Source organism: Parus major, chromosome 21 (assembly GCF_001522545.3).
Source record: "Parus major isolate Abel chromosome 21, Parus_major1.1, whole genome shotgun sequence".
NCBI classification, from domain to species: Eukaryota; Metazoa; Chordata; class Aves; order Passeriformes; family Paridae; genus Parus; species Parus major.
In genome coordinates this window covers 6,571,152-6,588,777 of record NC_031789.1, presented here as the reverse complement: position 1 = coordinate 6,588,777, position 17,626 = coordinate 6,571,152, and the positions used below count along the sequence as shown (strand labels likewise).

Genomic DNA, 17,626 nt, shown 5'->3' with positions numbered 1-17,626 from the left:
TGACCTGGGCACTGACCTGGCACTGACCTGGCACTGACCTGGGCACTGATCTGGGCACTGACCTGGGCACTGATCTGGGCACTGACCTGGGCACTGACCTGGGCACTGACCTGGGCACTGACCTGGCACTGACCTGGCACTGACCTGGCACTGCCCTGGTACTGACCTGGCACTGACCATGGCACTGACCTGGGCACTGACCTGGCACTGACCTGGCACTGACCTGGCACTGACCTGGGCACTGATCTGGGCACTGCCCTGGCACTGACCTGGGCACTGACCTGGGCACTGACCATGGCACTGACCTGGGCACTGACCTGGGCACTGACCTGGCACTGACCATGGCACTGACCTGGCACTGACCATGGCACTGCCCTGGCACTGACCTGGCACTGACCATGGCACTGACCATGGCACTGACCTGGCACTGACCTGGCACTGACCACGAGGCACAGCGGGGCTCCCTCCCAGCTCCAGGGGTGGCCGGTGCTGTCCCTGTGCCCTGCGAGGCTCTCGGTGCCATCACAAGATTTACCACGGGATGGCAGCAGATTCTCGGGAAAAAGGAATCCAACCCTGGAGCATCTGCGTCCTGCTCAGGGAACTCACGGAAAGCACAGGCTTCCACAAACACTGAAGTTTGGCATCCCCATAGCGGGGCGAGACCCCAGTGGGATCCGGGGCACCTGCCTGGGCTTCTTTTGGTTTGCAAATATAAATTCCTGTGCCAAAACTTCCCATCTGCTTCCTCCTCTCTTCCCCCTCCTGGGTGGGCAGGCTTTACCTGGCCGTGCAGAGTGGTCCCAATTCTGTTTTACTTTGCTTGCTGCACGGTCGGGGCTGGCAGACCGTGTGTGTGTGTGTGTGCACACTTCCATCCCGGGGGAATTCGGGCTGGGAATTCTTGTCCGGGCTGCTGGCAGCTGTGTGGCCGTGTGTGACACCAGTGCCCCCGTGTGTGACATCAGTGCCCTGTCCCTCCCTCCGAGGGATGCCTGGGACGCCTTCTATGGACACAGGGATATCAACACGAGGCAGCTGCTGCCACTGGTTGTTTCTTTTAGATGGCCTCTACTTTTGAACTTGTAAAATACACAAGCCATGCAATAATATTTAATAAAACCACCCCGGCTATCAGCAGCCCTCTTCTTCCACACCGCCCAGCAGCTGGGAGGCGGCACAAGGAGTTTCTGTCTGCATTTCTTGGTTCCCTTGGTTGGGCTGTGCCAGCCCCTGCCGGGGGAGGTGCCAGATTGGCTGCCAGTGCCTGTCCTGGAGGTGTCATTTACCAGGCAGATGTGCTGAGGTGATGCATGGCCTTGTCAGACAGTGCTGGGCAGCTGGGGCTGGGCTCTGCTGCACTGCAAGAGCAGGATGGGAGCGTTCAGAGAGGGCTGTGGGGGCTTTGTGCTGCTCCAGAGCTGCTCCTGCAGGAGCTGCCCTGCCCCAAACACATCTGTGTGACACTGTGGGGACGTGACTTGGTCACAGACACCGTGAACCTCCCTGCTGAGATGTTTCAGTCTCAATCCCAACCTGCACCTTGGCACACAAAGATCATTCTAAATCACCTCCTCCTCTGTGCTCAGCAGGCTTGGGTGGCTCAGCCAAGGTTTCTGGTCTCAGGAGCTGCTCTGGGTGTTGGCAAAGTCCGTGGTGACTGAATGAATCCTGGCCAGGCTGAAATCAATCCAGAGCCCAAATCAAACCACCTGAACACTGCACAAATGGACATGGAATGGGGCAGCATTGCTGAGAGAGCCTCCTTTGACTTTCATGTTGTCCCTGCAGCCAGGTGTTAAAGCTCTCCCAGAGCCCCTGCCTGAGTTGCCACCAGCTTCTCTATGTAGCTTCTTCTGGTTAAATTTTATTTATTGCCCTGGAAATGAGCCTACTTTAATACCTTCTGCATGTATCCATATATAAAAACATCCATGGAACGGCCTCCTTTGGGTTGCCTTGCCTGTGTCAACACGTAGGGATGGCCAAGCTGTTCTTGTCCTTTTTAATGGCTGAGAAATGGCTGCTGTTAATTCCGTGTAATGACTGAGTTCACTGGGTGAAGTGCAGCTCTCTGTTCACTTGTCTGAGCTTTCCTGTACTGTAAATACTTTTTTCAGTATGAAAGTCCTTTCTGCTGTTCCTGATGTCCCTGCTCCAATGGCAATATTGATTTCTCATATGCAGTGAACAAGATTTACTGCTGATTTTCTGGAGACATTTCCTTGGACTACACTCCACTGTTCTTGCTTCCAGAATTGCCCTTTCATGTAACTTTTCCTGCAAGGCCCCCAACCACTATTTAACTCCCCCTTCTATATTCACAGCCTCACCTCATCTCCACCTTGGTACAAAGACACAAAAAAGAGAACCAACCATGAATTCCCCCAAAAAGGGAACCCAAAGCCTGCAATTTCAGCTGGGTAAACTTACTGCCAGTTTGAAAGGCAGAGAGATGACTTTGAGATCAACAATGTTTGACCCCGAGCCAGTAATCAGTGTTTGGAAACGGACCAGAGAGAGGGAAGAAGAACAATTCCCCTCAGGTCTCTTCCTTTGTATTGCTTTTTCCATGTCAATATATGGGCTTGGCCAGTCTGTTGTTATCCTGTGCTTCCAGTGAAATGCAGGAATAATTCTGCTGATACCTGGGCTTGTGGGTAAAATCCATCAGTTTGATGCTGTGGTCTCTGGGCAGTCTGTATGGACATGGAATGCTGCCTGTGGATGGCAGAGCACATCCCTGGATCCCTGGATCCGTGTGCACACAGCCTCTGGAGAGACACCCAGGCTCATTAGCAGCGGCTGGGGAGGCAGCTCACTTGTCAGGGTGAGGGTGCAATAAATAAAATATTAGCAGGGGTAGGTGGGTGAGCCCAGAGACACAAACAGGGCTGTGCAGAAGGGTTTTTTAGGAAGAAACGCTGTGGGGAGCCCACAGTGAAGGCAAGGCTGTCAAAAACACACACAATAATCCATTTGCTGCCTGCCCCACTGGAATGCCTGAGATTATGCAGTCCTGGACTTCTGGGAAATCAATCCCATGCACATGACTGTGCTTCTCTTTTCCCAATAGCAGGGAAGGATTTCAGCACATGGTGGGGAAGAGACGTGAGGAGCTTCCCTAACTGCCTTGTGTTCCAGCATTGGTTCCATTCATTAAATGAGCCCTTTAAAGGCACTGGTGGAAGCTGCTGATGGTTCAGTGCACAGCAGGTTTTTATGAGGAGGTTTAGCTGCCACTGCTGGCTCAGCCTTTCTCAGTGCTTCAGCTCCTCCTCTGCCACCTGAGAGTGCTATGAGGTTTGCACTAAGGGTTGTTGAATGCTCTGGGATCTTCAGTGGAAAAGATTCTGAGGGGGCTCAACATAATTTTGGGAAGCTATGGAGAAAACAGTTTGCTCTTGTGTCCTAAATGAGAGATGTGTTGGATTTTAGCCTGGTTACCAGAAGCTTAGGCAAGGATGAAGCAATGTTGAGAGGCTTTGACCTAAAAAACAAAAACCCCTCATTGCATAAAAAGGGGGTTTTGAGCCATTCTTCCTTTTTTTCCAGCTGTGCAAAACAGGGAGCAGCTGGAAGGGGAACTGCTCTTGGGGTAGAACAAGGTCAGACAAGTCCTGCTAGGGCAAAGGAGCGGTTAAAAAACCATTTTGGTGCTTAACGGGGAGGCAGTGAAGCGACTAAAAAGCGGGTGTGATATGTTGAGATAATCTAAGAAAAGAAAGGACCCTGGAGGCAGAAGAAGCCATGGTTAAAACCAGCAGCAGCCACTGGAAAGGCTTATCAGGAGCAGCAGGAAGTTGGAATAATCAGTCCTGGAGGGAACAGGGTTCTTTGCTAGAGCAGGTAGAGCTATGAAATATTTCACATTTTGGTAATATGGGCCTGGCTTATCCAGAGTCCAGCAGCTGGGTAAGACTTAAAATAACCCAGAAACAAAAAAAACAAAATCAAAATAATATTAAAAAAAGCCAAAAAAAGGAAAAAACCCAAGCCTTTCATTAAGGGTCATGTGCTACTTTTCACAAGAGGTCTCTGAATCCAAATGCTGGAAAGAAAAATACATTAATTGAACTGTTTTCATGTGTCCTTTTAAAGTCCAACCACTGGTGACTCCTGAACTGAGAATCTAAAGCAGAGCATGTTATAAAAGCCTTGTGTGTTTGCAGCTGGAATTCACTTAGATCCTTTCATCACTTTCATCCTGAAGATTTGTGACTTCGAATTGCAAAGATTTGGGTTAAGCTTGCCCTCCTTCCACCAGTGCCCAGTTTGGTGCCAGGATTTCCTCTCTGGGTGCCGAGGGCTCTGTGCTGCTCTGGAAATGTTTCCAGCAGCTCAGGCAGGTGAGCACAGCCCTCGTTCCTTTGCAGGGCTCTCAGCCTTGTACACAGGTGACAACAGAAATATTTCTGTGGGCACGGGCAAACAGCTGAATGTTTGTGTGTGCCTGCGCTCACAAACACAGAGAGGAGAGATAGAGAACTTCCAGAGCGAAGGAGCAGCAGACAGACGAGGGAGGGAGGATCTGACTGTGCCGTGCAGGGCTGGGGGAAGCGTTTCCAGGCCTGCCAAAGGAAAGGGAGAAGAGGAACCCTCAGCTCTGGAGCACGGAAAGCAGCAGCAGTGGCACACGGCAGCTTTGAGCCAGGCTCTGACGGGGGCATGACAGAAACGGGACACAAGTTCAGCATTACCTCTGGCTGAGCACGGGATAATGAGGGCACAGACAACCGCGGCCGGGCTCATTAGCCATTCTGCTGCCCAATTAGGCTGGGAGCTAATTGCTCATTAATGAGACCATACCTGCTGAGGCAGCTGGGCTTCCCTGGCACTCGCGGCTGGAGCCGCAGCAGACGCTGGGGGGAACAGAAGCAGGAATGGAAGCCAAGGAAATGGCAAAGCTCGTCTGCCGCTGGGGAAGGGCTTTGCTGCTGTGCCGCCACTCCCTGGGGACAGCGCTTTGGTTCCTGGCACCGCCGCTGCCTCGGAGGCGCTGGCAATTAGCCCTTAAGGCTTCCTCTGCCTCGCATCCTGCAGCCTGCCACGACTGGGAGGCCACAGGGCGATCCTGAGCCGTCCTCTCCCCCGAGCATCCTCGGCAGAGCGGCCAAGGCCTCCCGAGGGGGGAAGGTGAGGCTCTGAACGGGCAGCCACAGGCAGGGGCCAGCACGGGGGTGCTGGAGGCAGCAAACTGCAATGGTCCGGGCAAATGCAGCTCCGCAGGACCCGGGCTGTGTCAGCAGCCCCGGCAGCGGCCCTGGAAAAGGGGAGCTGCAAGCAGAAATGTGCTGAAGGCCGCAGCTCAGCTGTCCTCGGACATAAACCTGGTTTGTTTAGCAGTGAAAGCACAGGGACTGCGTTGAGAATGAACTTTTGTGTACGTCCCAAATTATCCACAGCACAGGTGGGTCTGTCAGGCACCGTGTGCACCCTCGTGTCCCCTCAGCAGAACTCCTGCTCCCAGCTGCCCCAAGCTGTGCTTGAGATGGGGGTAAAGCTGAACACCCCATTTCAGCCTGGAGACTCCTTGTCTCAAAGGGAAGCAGAGAACCACTGGCTTGGGCTGCACGCTCCTGGGGCTTCTGGAGCAGAGCCACACGGATTTTCTGTGAAGAGGTGGCTGCAGGAGGAGGGAAGGCACAGGGAAGGAATGCATTTCTCATTATGTGCTGCAGCCTGAGAAGAGAAATTCTCTCTCCCTCCCCAGGCCCTCCACCCCCTGCAGCTCGCTGATTATTTTTGGCTGAGGTGGAAAGCACAGGCCCAGCGTTTTTCCCAACAGGGAGTGACCCAGGCAGGAGGGGAGTGAAGCCTGGGCTGTTCCCTTTGTGCTCTCTCCATCAATAGCCACACTTTTGCTTGTCTGGAGCTCCTTTCCTCTGAGCACACCAAAGAGCTTTAAGAGCTGTTCTGTCTCCCCAGGTCACCCTGACCTCAGATGAGCAGGAGGGGTGAAACTGAGGCACAACTCACAGGGGTGGGACTTTCCATCGGTTTTGTGTGGGCTTTTATCCTCAGGCTCTTCTCGTGCTGCTGAGGGCCCTCGTTCCCTGCTCTGCCTCCTGCACAGTGCTGTTGGTAATTCCTGTGGCTACAGCTTTTGAATAGGAAGGTTCCTCTGGGCTCTGCCTTCAATAAAATAATCCTTGAAATAAATATAATACTCCTGCTCCGCCAGGCAGAGGGTTTGGCTTTTGAGGAATAGCTGTGTATGTGGGAGTCAATCTGACTACAGAACACGCCCAGGAGTTGCACTTGGAAAGCTGAAAGGGAAGAAAATGGAGTGGAATGGGGGTCAGGGGCACCCCAGTGAGCCTGTGAGAGGTGTCCACTGCCAGCCACAGCACCTGTGTGCAAGGGGGAAAGCCCAGCTGGGTTTCCCAGGTTCTCCCCTCTGCCACAAACCAAAGTCCTGGTGCTGGAGCAGCCTGCCTTGTTTTCCCAGCTAATGGAAAGCACATGAGGAGCACAGTCAGCCACGGCCACAGCTGCTGGGAGTGATTCATTTGGGACACAAACAGGAATCGAATGCTGGCTGCTCCCTGGGCAGAGCTGTCCCTGCTCCAGCCATTCCAGGGGGTGACTGAAGCTCTGAGCCCTGCTCCAGCCCCAGCAGTGACTCACTTCCTCCAGCCTTGGCAGAACGGCTGTGCGATGATGCTTTGGGGCATTAAACCTCCCAGAACTCTTCTTCCCTCCCCCCTGCCCCTTTTGAATGTGCCTTGCTCTGCTCTGAGGGCAGAGACCATCCCTGGCTGATATTCAGGGCCAGGAGGAGAGGCTGCACCAAGGTCTCCAGCCAGAAGTAAACTGTGTTTTAACATACTCGTGCCAGCAACAATGGGAACTGCACTGGAAAGGCAGGAATAAATGTCCTGGCTGGGATCACTGAGTGTGTGCAGCTAAAGGGGCAGGGGAGATGGCAGCTCTTGGGTTTTGGGGTTTGTCTGCTGTTTGTTCACACCTCTTGCCAGCCCCTGTTGATTTTCTATAGCCTTCCAGGACCAATGCACAGCCTGTGGATGGTACAGGCTGCCTGTGATGGCCTGGATTGGGTTTTGCCTGTCCTTACTGCTTGTCTAATAGATTTAATGCCTGTTCCAAAGTCTGACACACTTTGAAGCAGCAAAGTCTAGAACAGCAAGGCTGGAGCATCTCGGGGCACTGAGAGTCCTGGCTTAGTATGAAGGGCAGCCTGATTTTCCCCATCCTGACACACCAGATCCCAGATCCCAGGGGTGGAAGCTGCCTGTCCCCTTGCAGATCTGCTGGCTGCTCTGTGTTGGTCCCTCCATGTGCCAGCAGCTGGGAATTACTGGAGCAGAAGAGACAGGCAGAGGTGCCACAGCTCTGGCACCAGCAGCAGAGCAGCCAGAAAGGAGCTGAGGAGTGGGAACATCTTCCTCCCTGACCTCTCTGGAGGCCTGGCAGTAAAACATTTGGAAAGACCCCTGTCTCCAGCCACTTTGGGAAGCAGGAGGGCTCTGTTTTTGGAAGGCTGGGGAGGGATGGTGGCACCTGCTCCCCCCAGAGCCGCTCCAGGGCCATGTGTCACCCACAGGAATCTCAACTGCGGCAGGGGGAGCCTGGCAGGCGCCACCGTGGCCCCAAAGTGGGGACAGGCTCTGAAATTGGAGCCTCTGTCCCCTTGCTCCTGCAGCCTGTCCCGGCTGCCTCAGCAGTCAGAGCTGTGTCCCAGGAGGAATTGTTGGGTGGTCACTGAGGTTCCCCCCCTTGTATCTGCCAGCCGTCATCCTCCTCCTTCCACCACCCTCCTGCCCTGGCAGTGCCCCTGGAATGGGGCCTGGCAGGTGGGATGTTGTCACGAGGGCTGGCACAATGTGGCACAGCTGTAAAGCACTCCTGTCTTCCTTCCCTAAACCCCTCACATTCCTTCTGTGGCCTCAGGGCTGCCTGGATACCGACTCGGCTGTCAGACAGTCCTAATTCCAAATCTGCCTGGCTGGAGCGGAGCGTGGCTGGGCAGCTCCATCTGCATCCTCTCTCCCTGGGACTGGCAGGGGAGGGAGGGTGCCAGAAATGCTGCACAAATGTCCCCACACTCAGAAGTGTCTGGGCCTCGAGGTGGAGACAGAAATAATCCCCCAGCTGCAGGGGGCACGGGGAGTTTGCTGGACAGGGGCTCTGCAGAGGGGCAGGGCAGAAGGACTGGATCCCAAAGCATCTCCAGGGGTCTGGCCATCATTCCCTCCTGAGCTCCCCCTGGACCCCGACGGGGAAAGCTAAAGAGGTTTTGTTGTCTGTGCATCTCCAGGGGAGACTGTGCAAGCCCTGCACCGTTCCATGCAAAGCACTGCTTGTGTCCAGAGGCTGAGGCATCCCGAGATGTTCCCTGACTCCTCAGGGAATGGGCACCTCCAGCACAGGAGCTCTTTGCCTCCCCTGCTGCCTGGAGCTGTCTGGGCCATAACGGTGCTGCTTGGAAAGCATGTGGAACAGGGCCTCTCCCAGGTGCCTTAATGACAAGGGCTCATTTTAGAATTCTCCATCCCTCTCTGTGTCCTGGAGGATTTTGGAGTGGCAAAGGATCAGACCCCTGGTATTTCACCCAGATCAGGAGCTGAATGTGGACAGGGGCTAAAGGCAGCTGAGAGCAGAGTGGGGACAGACACCCTGAGGGCTGGGCAAAGAGGAGAAGTGTGCTTTTGTGTGCATTTGCAACCTCGTGAGTTCTTGGGAGATTTAATTTTCAAAGCGTTGGGATAGGCCTTGGCTGAGGTCCAAGGGCTGGGGCTGCCAAAAGCAGCTGTGCTGGGCCAGCCCAGCAGGAACAGCTCGCTTGCTCCTGCCAGAAGGAAAGGAAGGGAAGCAAAGCACAGGGGAGAAGGGGAGGGGACCCTGCAGCACAGCCTCACCTCCAGCTGACACTAACCAAGCACATGAGGATGAGAAGTGCACAGTCCTGTCCTGCCAAAGTCCTGCCCAGCACAGAGGGGAAAGATCTTCCAGGGATTTTTCTCCTGGAAAACAAGAGACAGGGCTGCTCTTAGTGATGAGGGGACCAAGAGGCTCAACAGGGTGGCTGTGGCCAGATAACACGTGAAGAAGCCTTGGATAAACTTGTGTCCTTGGTCAGCTGCTGGGCTTTGCCAGAGACCTCAGTCCTGACCCGTAGCATCTTCTGCTGCTCCAGCCCAGCCTCTGACAAACATCATGTGCTTCCAGCCTGATTTGCTGCCCTGGTTCCCTCAGCCAGAGCCAGCTCAGCCCTGATCCCTGCTTTCTGCTGTTCCCACCCTGGGCTCCTCCCTTCTCTCCTGACAGATCTGTATTTCTTTGCTGGGAATCCACTCAGGGATTCCCAGCAAAGAGTGACTCCAGCCTCCTGTCTCTCACCCCAGCTGCTGCAGTCCTTCTGTTCCTCTGGTTCTCAGTCCAGGGCACATCTCAAACACAGCAAAGGGGAGGCAGCCCCAGGGTGTCTGCACCAGCCCTGTCCTGCTTTGGGCCCTCAGAGGGGAGGTGACAGGCTGGGGGAGGCTCCTGGAGGTGCCAAAACCGGGCATGTTTGAAGGTGAGGAGAGCTCTGCCAGAGGACTCCAAGAGGTGGGATTCTGCACTTGGTTTGTGGGGTTGTAGGGTCAGTAAGGAGGACGTACGAGGCAGGAGACATCATGGTCCTCTCTAGAACCAAACCCCACTCTGACATTTCCTGGTATTTACATTGTAATCCAGGTGCTGTTATTCACTGCCTGACCACTTCCATTCTGGCAAGCTTTGAGGGGCAGTTCTGTGTTCTCTGGCTGCTGTCTCACCTGAGCATCCTCTCCCTGTGTGCTCCAGTCTGTCTGGGCTTGCCTTTCCCACTGCCAGATTCCTTGGCTGGACTATGCCAGCCCTGCTGGGCTGCTCTGAGGATGGACTTTGTCTGTTTGGCTTTACTTTATTCTATTTCCAGTCCTAAAAGCAAGGCAGGGATTAGGGAAGGAGAAGGTGGCTATTTTAGATGTTGCTGGTCACAAGCCAGGGAGCTGGGAAGGCAGGGGATGTGTGGGGTGCATGTGGGGAAGCTGGGGTTTGCCAGCTCTGAAATCCTCTCCTGTTTCTGTAGGCATGAACACAAACCCCAAACCAGAGGTGGGTTTGGTTTTGACCTTGTAAAATGAAAACACGAGGGCTGAGCTGCTGCCAAAGGCAGTCCCAGCCGCCTGTGCTCCAGCCTGGCTCTGGTCCCTGGTGCTGCCACCGCTCCTGGCTCTCCTGGCAGGCAGAGGCAGCAGGAAGCAGGAGGCCTGTCCCTCCCAGATGGGCTTTAGCACATTCCTGCAGCAGCCGGGGCCGGGGGCGTCTCAGATGCTCCCAAACCTCTGCTCTGTAATCACAACTTCCTCTGTAACTTTATTGTGCAAACCTTCCCTGGAACAGGCTCTGGAACCACGTTTTGGGCTCTCCAGCACAGTTAAAAGCAGGAGCTTCCCCAGGCAGGGAATAGAGCTGCTGGATTTGTTGGAAGGCAGAGCAGCCAGATGGTGACAAGGAAAGGGAGGGGAGGAGAAGGGGAATTGGTGAGGGAGCAGCTCCATATTCCCATTTCCATTTGGGGCCCTGCTGCCATGAGAGTGCCCTGGCAGAGGCTGGCTGTGACAAGCTGCAAAGGCTGAGAGCTGGGGAAAACAGGGAGCAGGGAAGTGAGGGCAGGCAGACAGACGTGGCCATGGCAGCACATACTGGAATGAAAATTGATATATGCTCTTGTCTCTTCCAAATAAAAACTGGGGCTAATGGTGTGGGCTTGAGGAGAAGTTTCCTGATGCTGTTGGGTGGACATATCAGAGTTTAAGGTGTTAATTTGACTCCTCCCAAATCTTGCATCTTCTGTCAGGGCTTCCACCAGAATTGGGCCAGACTGTGGTTTTATCAGTGCTACACCAGGAAAATGTTTTTGAATGTTTTGAAGCCACCCATCCCTAAACTGAATTTAGGGAGAAAATTCTTATAGATGGGAGACATGAATGTGATCATGTGTCTACTTCAGAAATGTATTTTGGTGTTTTGCTCTAGAAATTGTATTGTAGGGTCTGTGAATGGGGAGTGTGAGATCAGGACCCTTTTTTTCCATCTCTGGCTTAAGCCCTTGGTGTTTGTCTTTGAGGGGGATGGAATTTCCTACTGGGCATGTAAACAGCATGTTTGAGCTGAAGTCAAGCCCTGCATGTAGTGATGGGAATGAATCTGTTTGGGATGTTTGTTTCCTACACACAATTCCCCTTTTAAAAGGGGCTGCAACTTTGGGGAGGTCTCAGTTCTGCACGATGGGGAAGATCAGCTATAAATAAATCTGTGACACAGCTACTGTGGATAGCCAGAATGGCTCTGAGTTTCCTGCAGGCTGCAGCAAGAGGTGGTTTAAAACAAAATCCGGGGAAAGGGAAACAGTCTTCCAAAATATGGAACACCTCATAAAGCTGGGGAGGTAGGAGACAAGCTGAGCAGCCCCAGCCATGGTTCAAACTCTCAGGAGGCAAACTGTACAGTACATAAAGCCCAGGGAATCAGCTCAGGATGCCAACTAATGAGCTTTTTAATTAGCTGCAATTGCAGGCAAGGTTTAAAACCCGAAGAAGTAAGTAAATTAAAGATTTAAAAGACTGAACAGAATCGATGAGGGGTCAGCACTTAAAATATTAAAATGCCAAAGCAGTTGACTTTACAGGAAGTTTGCAGGGCTGCAGCAGAGCCCCTTTAAGGAAGCAGCAGGCTCTGGGATTCTGGAGCCCCATGGCTGGAACCTGCCATCTGCAGAGATCCATAAATCACCTTGCATGGGCAGCCTGCAGTCCAGCAGCCTCTCCCTGTGTGCTGGCCTGGAACCTGCAGGGTGTTTTCTGCAGCTCCTCTGGGCTGCACCCAGGTGTTTCCCCAGGCACATCCCTGGCCAGGAGTTTTGCAGCCAGCCTGGCAGCCTGCCCTGCTCTGTGTGCAGTGGGGATGCTCTGTGCACGTTGCAGCACCGACTTTTCTGACAGTGTCAAGCCAAGAGGTGTTTGTTGGTGTCCAGGGGTAGTGGGGCATTGCTGGCTCCAAACTGCCCCCTTTGCCACTTCCTCCGTGTCACCTCTGTGTCAGAAGCAATTCCAAGTCCCCAGGATGTCCTTTTCTTTGCCAGCAGGCAGAGCAAAAGTAGAAGCTGCTCTTCATTAATGCTGAAGCTGCTGGCTGCCCCCAGGGGTGGAGAATACTGAGCAACCTCAGTCCCACCAGTACCAGGTGCTTTGGAGAGCCAGGCAAGGCCAGGCTCCTTCTCTAAGTGCCACTGTCACAGAGACAATAATCACCTCAGGTGTTTGGGAGAGGGGGAGGTGAATGTGGCTGGAATCACCACTTCATTTCTGTGTGAAGATCTCAAACAGCCTTGCAAGTATCAGCTGATAAAGTCTTAGCTTGCACTTCCAGGAGGATCAATCTTCCTGGGGGAAGCCTGAGGCACAAAGAGGTCAGGTGAGAGCTGCAGAGAGAGGGCAGTGGCAGAACTCTGGGGTGCTCCTGTCCTGCTCTCAGTCCAGTATTCCAGAGGCTGAACAAGGCAGGCGCTGTGTGGAATGGAGAAATGATTTGCTCCATTTCTATCATCTGTGGTTTCATTTGGCTGTGTCCTCCCTTTCTGCCTGCTCTGCATTCCCATCCTTGAGACTGCCCTCAGCAGGGCATTCCCCTCTGGACCTGATAAACCCATGGGCACTCAGCATAGAATCTGAACCCAGACTCTGCAAAACTCCTTCTTTTCCCTTTTGTTTCTTTTTCTTTTAGGTGAGATAGTAACACACTAATCCCAAGCTGTTCAAGCTTGGATGTGCAGCCCACATTGTGCATAGGGGCCAAATGGGTTTGTTCAAATGAAGATTTACTAAGACCTGTGTAAAACAGGGGAGGAGAGGAACCAGAGAGGTGGGAGGCAAAGAAAGAATTCAGCCCCCAGTGGCCTTGAAAGCAATCTGCCACTGAGTGCTGTCTCCATGCTGATGGATTTGCTGTCACCTCTCCCTGGCATGAGGTGACAGATCTCTCCGTGGGATGAAGCCAGAACCAATAGCCATCCATCACTGTGGGACAGGCAGGAGCAGCAGGAGGCACAGGGGAAGGAAGCAAACCTGGCAAAACACATCTCCACCCTCCTTCCTTGTCAGTGCTGGGTCATGGGGAAATAGGACTTCTGCAGGCACATTCTGAGGATGGAATCCTGGGAGTGGATGGAATATTGCTGCAAGGATGGAGGGATTTGAACACCTGGAAAACCTCCTGTCCAGGAGACCTCTCTGTGTGAGCGAGGTTAAACACCAGCACAGGGCACAAACTGGATGGGAGAATGTCAGCTGGAGTTGAGGAGCTGCTTCTCTGCGGCTTTAGGGTAACACAGTTCCAGGGGGACCTTCTTCCCGTGGTGGTGCAGTGTGAGAAATCCAGATTATCTTTAAGGTGAGTCCTGGTCAGTTGAAGGCAGGTGTGCAGCTCTGTCTGTGATGGGAGGAATGGCAAACACTGCAGGTCCCTTCCTGCCTTGTGGGACTTCTCCCTGGTGAAATCACTGTCACTTCCAGGTTTCCACAGTCCTGCCTGTGCTTTTCCCACTCCTTTGTCACGTGTAATAAACAGCAGTGAGGTTTGGAGTGTGGATTTTGCTTTTGGAGAAAATCCAGATACTTCTCTATGTGGCTGAAAAGGAAAGAATAGGCCAGAAATGTAGAAATATTCCTACATGCTGAACAATCCCCTAAAGCCAAAAGGAGTCAGGCACTTCCTTCATTTAGATGTTCTTCTAAACACTGCTAAGCATGTTTCTCAGTCCTTTGTCACTGAAGAACTGGGTAAATCTGGCCCAGAAATCTCTGTGTGGAGTATTTATTTCTAAACTACTCTTACAAAGAGCTAAAAGGGGAAAAAAGCCCCACAGTTGTTTGCTGAAAAGCAAAGAGCACGGGAGTGCTGCTTTAAACAGAATTAGCATGCACAGAGCCTGGGCTGCTGCTGGAGCTCTGCTGCTCCCAGGCCTCAGACTCTGCATCTGGTTTTTCATTTCCAATAGGCTAATGTGCTGTGACACTGCACCCCTCTGGGAAGCTGCTGACAGGCACTGTCAATATTTCCTTCCAAAAACCCCCCCAGCCAACACAGCCCTCCAAAGTGTTGCTTTCCAGCATGAAATCATGGAGCGTGCAGCCTCCACCTGGAGAGAAGGTTCCCAGTTCAATCCCTGCATTTCCTGCATCCCTGCAGTTTGTTTTTTCGGTTGTCTTTTCCTTCTGCTCTTCAGAAACAAGAAAAGGAATGTGAACATTCCCTGTCACTTCTGGCAGCTGCTGGACTGGGTTATACTGATGTCTGTGCCAGGCTGTTGTGCTGTCAACTGGAAGTGCTCCAATATTCAGGAGTCAGGCACCCAAAACCTGGAGGTTGGCATGAAAGTCAGGAAAATTATACACAGACATTTGGAGGAATGTTTCCTTCCACTTTGTTTATGTTGTTCTGCTGTTTTACTCCTTCACTTTGACATTTTAACAGTTCTGCTTTCAAATTTTTCTATAAACTCAAAGGCCAGGAGCTCTCCTTGAGAGTGAGAAAGATGCAGGTCTCAGACACACTTGACTCCAGGAGTGCAGGCTTTGAGAAACCCACTAAATGTCCAAAGGCTTTGGTTATAAATCACAAGTGTTGGCAGCAGCTGAGGTGTGTTTTCCCTCGGGGAAGGTGGAATTCACACCATTCTTTTCCAGCTGGACAACTCTGTCCATTGAAAGAAAATGAGAAAGGATGCAAAGGACACATCCCACCCTTAACTGGTGGCATTGCTCCTGCCAGCACTGTCCAGCAGCTGATTCCTTGGTTGTTGGAATTTTGGAATATTCCTTGGAATTCACTGAGCTCCCATGAGCCCAGGCAAGTGTTCTGACCCCAAGCACAGCCCTCACTTATTTTGGTTGGGTGTGCAAGGCTTGAATTCACTCCTGTGAAAAAGACCAGGGTGAATTTCTTGAGCTTGCCTGGCTCATACAGAACTTGAAGCAGTTCCTTGTTCAGCAGGGAGCTGCTTCCCTTGGGCAGCCTCACCGGATGGGCAGTGCTGGATTATTAAACTTCCTTTCAAAGGGTCCCAGGGCTCCTAATCCTTCACACCTCCTTCTTGCTGCCTGTTTAGGTGTCCTTTTGTCTTAAGAGAAGTGCATTGCTTCTCATGTTTCCTTATTAGCACCTCCAATTTCCTGTTTGAAACTCTAATGCCACTGGTTATATTTCAGATTTCATATTAAGGGGACATTTGTCTTTCTCAATGATGATGAGAGAAGTTTTTTCTTATTGTCTGGACTGTTCTGATTTCATTCTACCTCCCTGGAATCCCAAACTCCTGCTGCAGTGTCCAGAGTGGCTCAATAATTAATGGGATGGTTTTGAATTCCATAACACCCCCCCTTTCTTCCTTCCCTTTTCTTTTAGATCCTTAAGAGAAGGGACCTAAAAGAAAAAAATAAATCAGTCCTGTGGTTACTGCATCTTCAAGTTGTGTCCTGTGAATCAATCCTGCAACACCCCTGTGTTTTCTCCTACAACTTTAATTTCTGTTAAGTGGGAGAAGTGAATACCCTGTGCCTGCAGCAAGCACAGCAACAACTTAGGAGCACAAAGCCCTGCAGAATTGTCTTTGAGAGGAGCAACCAAGCGCTGCCATGCCAGCTCCAGCAGGAATTTCTGATGGAGCCACGTCTGGAGGCACCTGGCATTGCCCAGCAGGGATCTCCCACCTCCCTCTGAATGAGCTAATCCTGACCTGGGAAAGAGAGAGGGAACTCCAGCCAGGGGAATTACCTAATTACCTGGGATGGGGGCTAATTAGCCTGGCTGGATGGCCACACACAGCTCTGCTGCCTCTGGGCTCTCTGTGAGCCCTGGGATGTGAGGATGGACGAGCTCCCGTGGGGCTGGCTGCAAGATTTCTGTTCTGATGTGCTCTGTCATCCCCCTTCGTGTGCCAGGACCCCATGAACATTGAATTCATTCACTTCCATTGTGATTTCATGGCTGTTTAACGATCTCTTTGTTATGGGTGGAGACCTGAGGCACAGAACAATTGGGGGGGACTCTGCCACGGTCACCCAGGAATTCTCTGGGAGAGCTGGAATCCAGCATTGCCCATCAGTGACTTCTCTTTGGAAGGGTTGTGGGCAGGTGCCTGAGCTGGGGATGAGCTGCTGCACCTTCTTTGGGGTCTGTGGGATGATCAGCTCTCCAGAAGTGTGGGTTCATCCAGAGGCTTTTGGATAAACCCTGGCTGTGGCACCGCAGCTCTGTTCAAACGCAGGAATGATATTAAAGGTGAAGTTTCAGCCCAGAGCTCATCCCCAGGCAGGACAGAAAATAGAACCCAGTGAGGTCTCTGGGTTTTTCCCCAGCCTGGAGATGCTCTGTTGGCCAGAATGTCATTTCTGATTTTATTTGTGCCGTTCTCTCGTCCTTTCTCATTAACCCCTTGTCCCGTGCGGCTCCTCAGCCTGTACAGAGCTCTGCCCTGCAGCCACCGTGGCTGCTGGGGGAATTATTCTGCCTCCCTGAACTGGAATCCCCAATATGTGGATCCTGCTCTTCTCTCCGGGCTCTCCTCCAGTCTTCCCTGCTTCTTCTTCTTTACATTTTAACTGTTTGGTGGCTCTCCTCTCCCACAGCACCCGAGCTTCTGCCATCTCTGCCCCTGCTAGCATCAATTATTCCAGATGGAGCAGAGGCAGGAGCTGTGGCCAATTGATCTGGGGTGTGTTTTGAGAAGCTGAGGTTCATCCTGCAGCCCTCCCCTTGCAGAGTGTGCCAAGGTGAGCCTTCAGGAGCTGCTCCTTGCAGCCTCCCCACTGCTCCCAGCTCCTCCTGGAGCTGCTGCCAGGCTGGCTGCTGCTGTCAGGGCTTTGCTAATGCCTTTTTCTGCCACTCAGGAGCTTTTGGGAACATTTTCGTCTCATCTTCAAAGTGCTCTGTCGATGTGAACCCATCCCAGTGCCAGCCTGCCAGGCACAGGGTGCTGCAGCTGCATAACAGGAAAGCAGAGGAAGCTACAGAGTGACCCCAGAGCTGTTGTTTGGGGTGGAATCCGCCCTTCTGGAGAGTGTTTCCAACAGGACACTTGTGCAGCTCTGCCTTGGGCCCACTCCTGCCCAAGGTGTCCATGAGAGGCCCTGCAGGGTGAGGAATGGGCACAGAGCTGGTGCCAGAGCTGCTCCAGGGGACAAACAGCAGTCCCAGCCCTTGTGCCTGCCTTGGGCTCTGCAACCCTTCCAGCCCAGCCCCTGCCCCTTCCTCCTGCCAGGCCTCCCATGCCAGCTGAAATCCTCATTCCTTGGCTCTTGCCAGTGGAAGCCCCACTGGAGCAGCACTGATTCTCTTTGTGCAGCCTGGCCAGCCCTGCTTTGGCAGGAGGAGGGACAAGGCTGGGTTATCACCTGCTTGTGGTCTCATCTATCACCTTGAATTGTGTTGCAGGATGAAATTACTCATCCAGACCTAATGTTAAATTTAATCAAGTCTGGAGCAAAGAGGATTAATGGGCTGTGCAGCACAGGCACACGGTGGCTGTGACCCAGGTGAAGTTTGAGAAGCTTGCTGGAAATGATGAAGCCAATCACCA

General features: G+C 52.7%; 1 long non-coding RNA gene across 1 annotated transcript in view; it reads left to right on the top strand.

The window, feature by feature from the left end:
- LOC107213674 overlaps positions 1 to 17,626 on the top strand; it is a 25,454-nt gene that overhangs the window by 4,350 nt on the left and 3,478 nt on the right. The gene's annotated exons all lie outside the window — the stretch shown is intronic.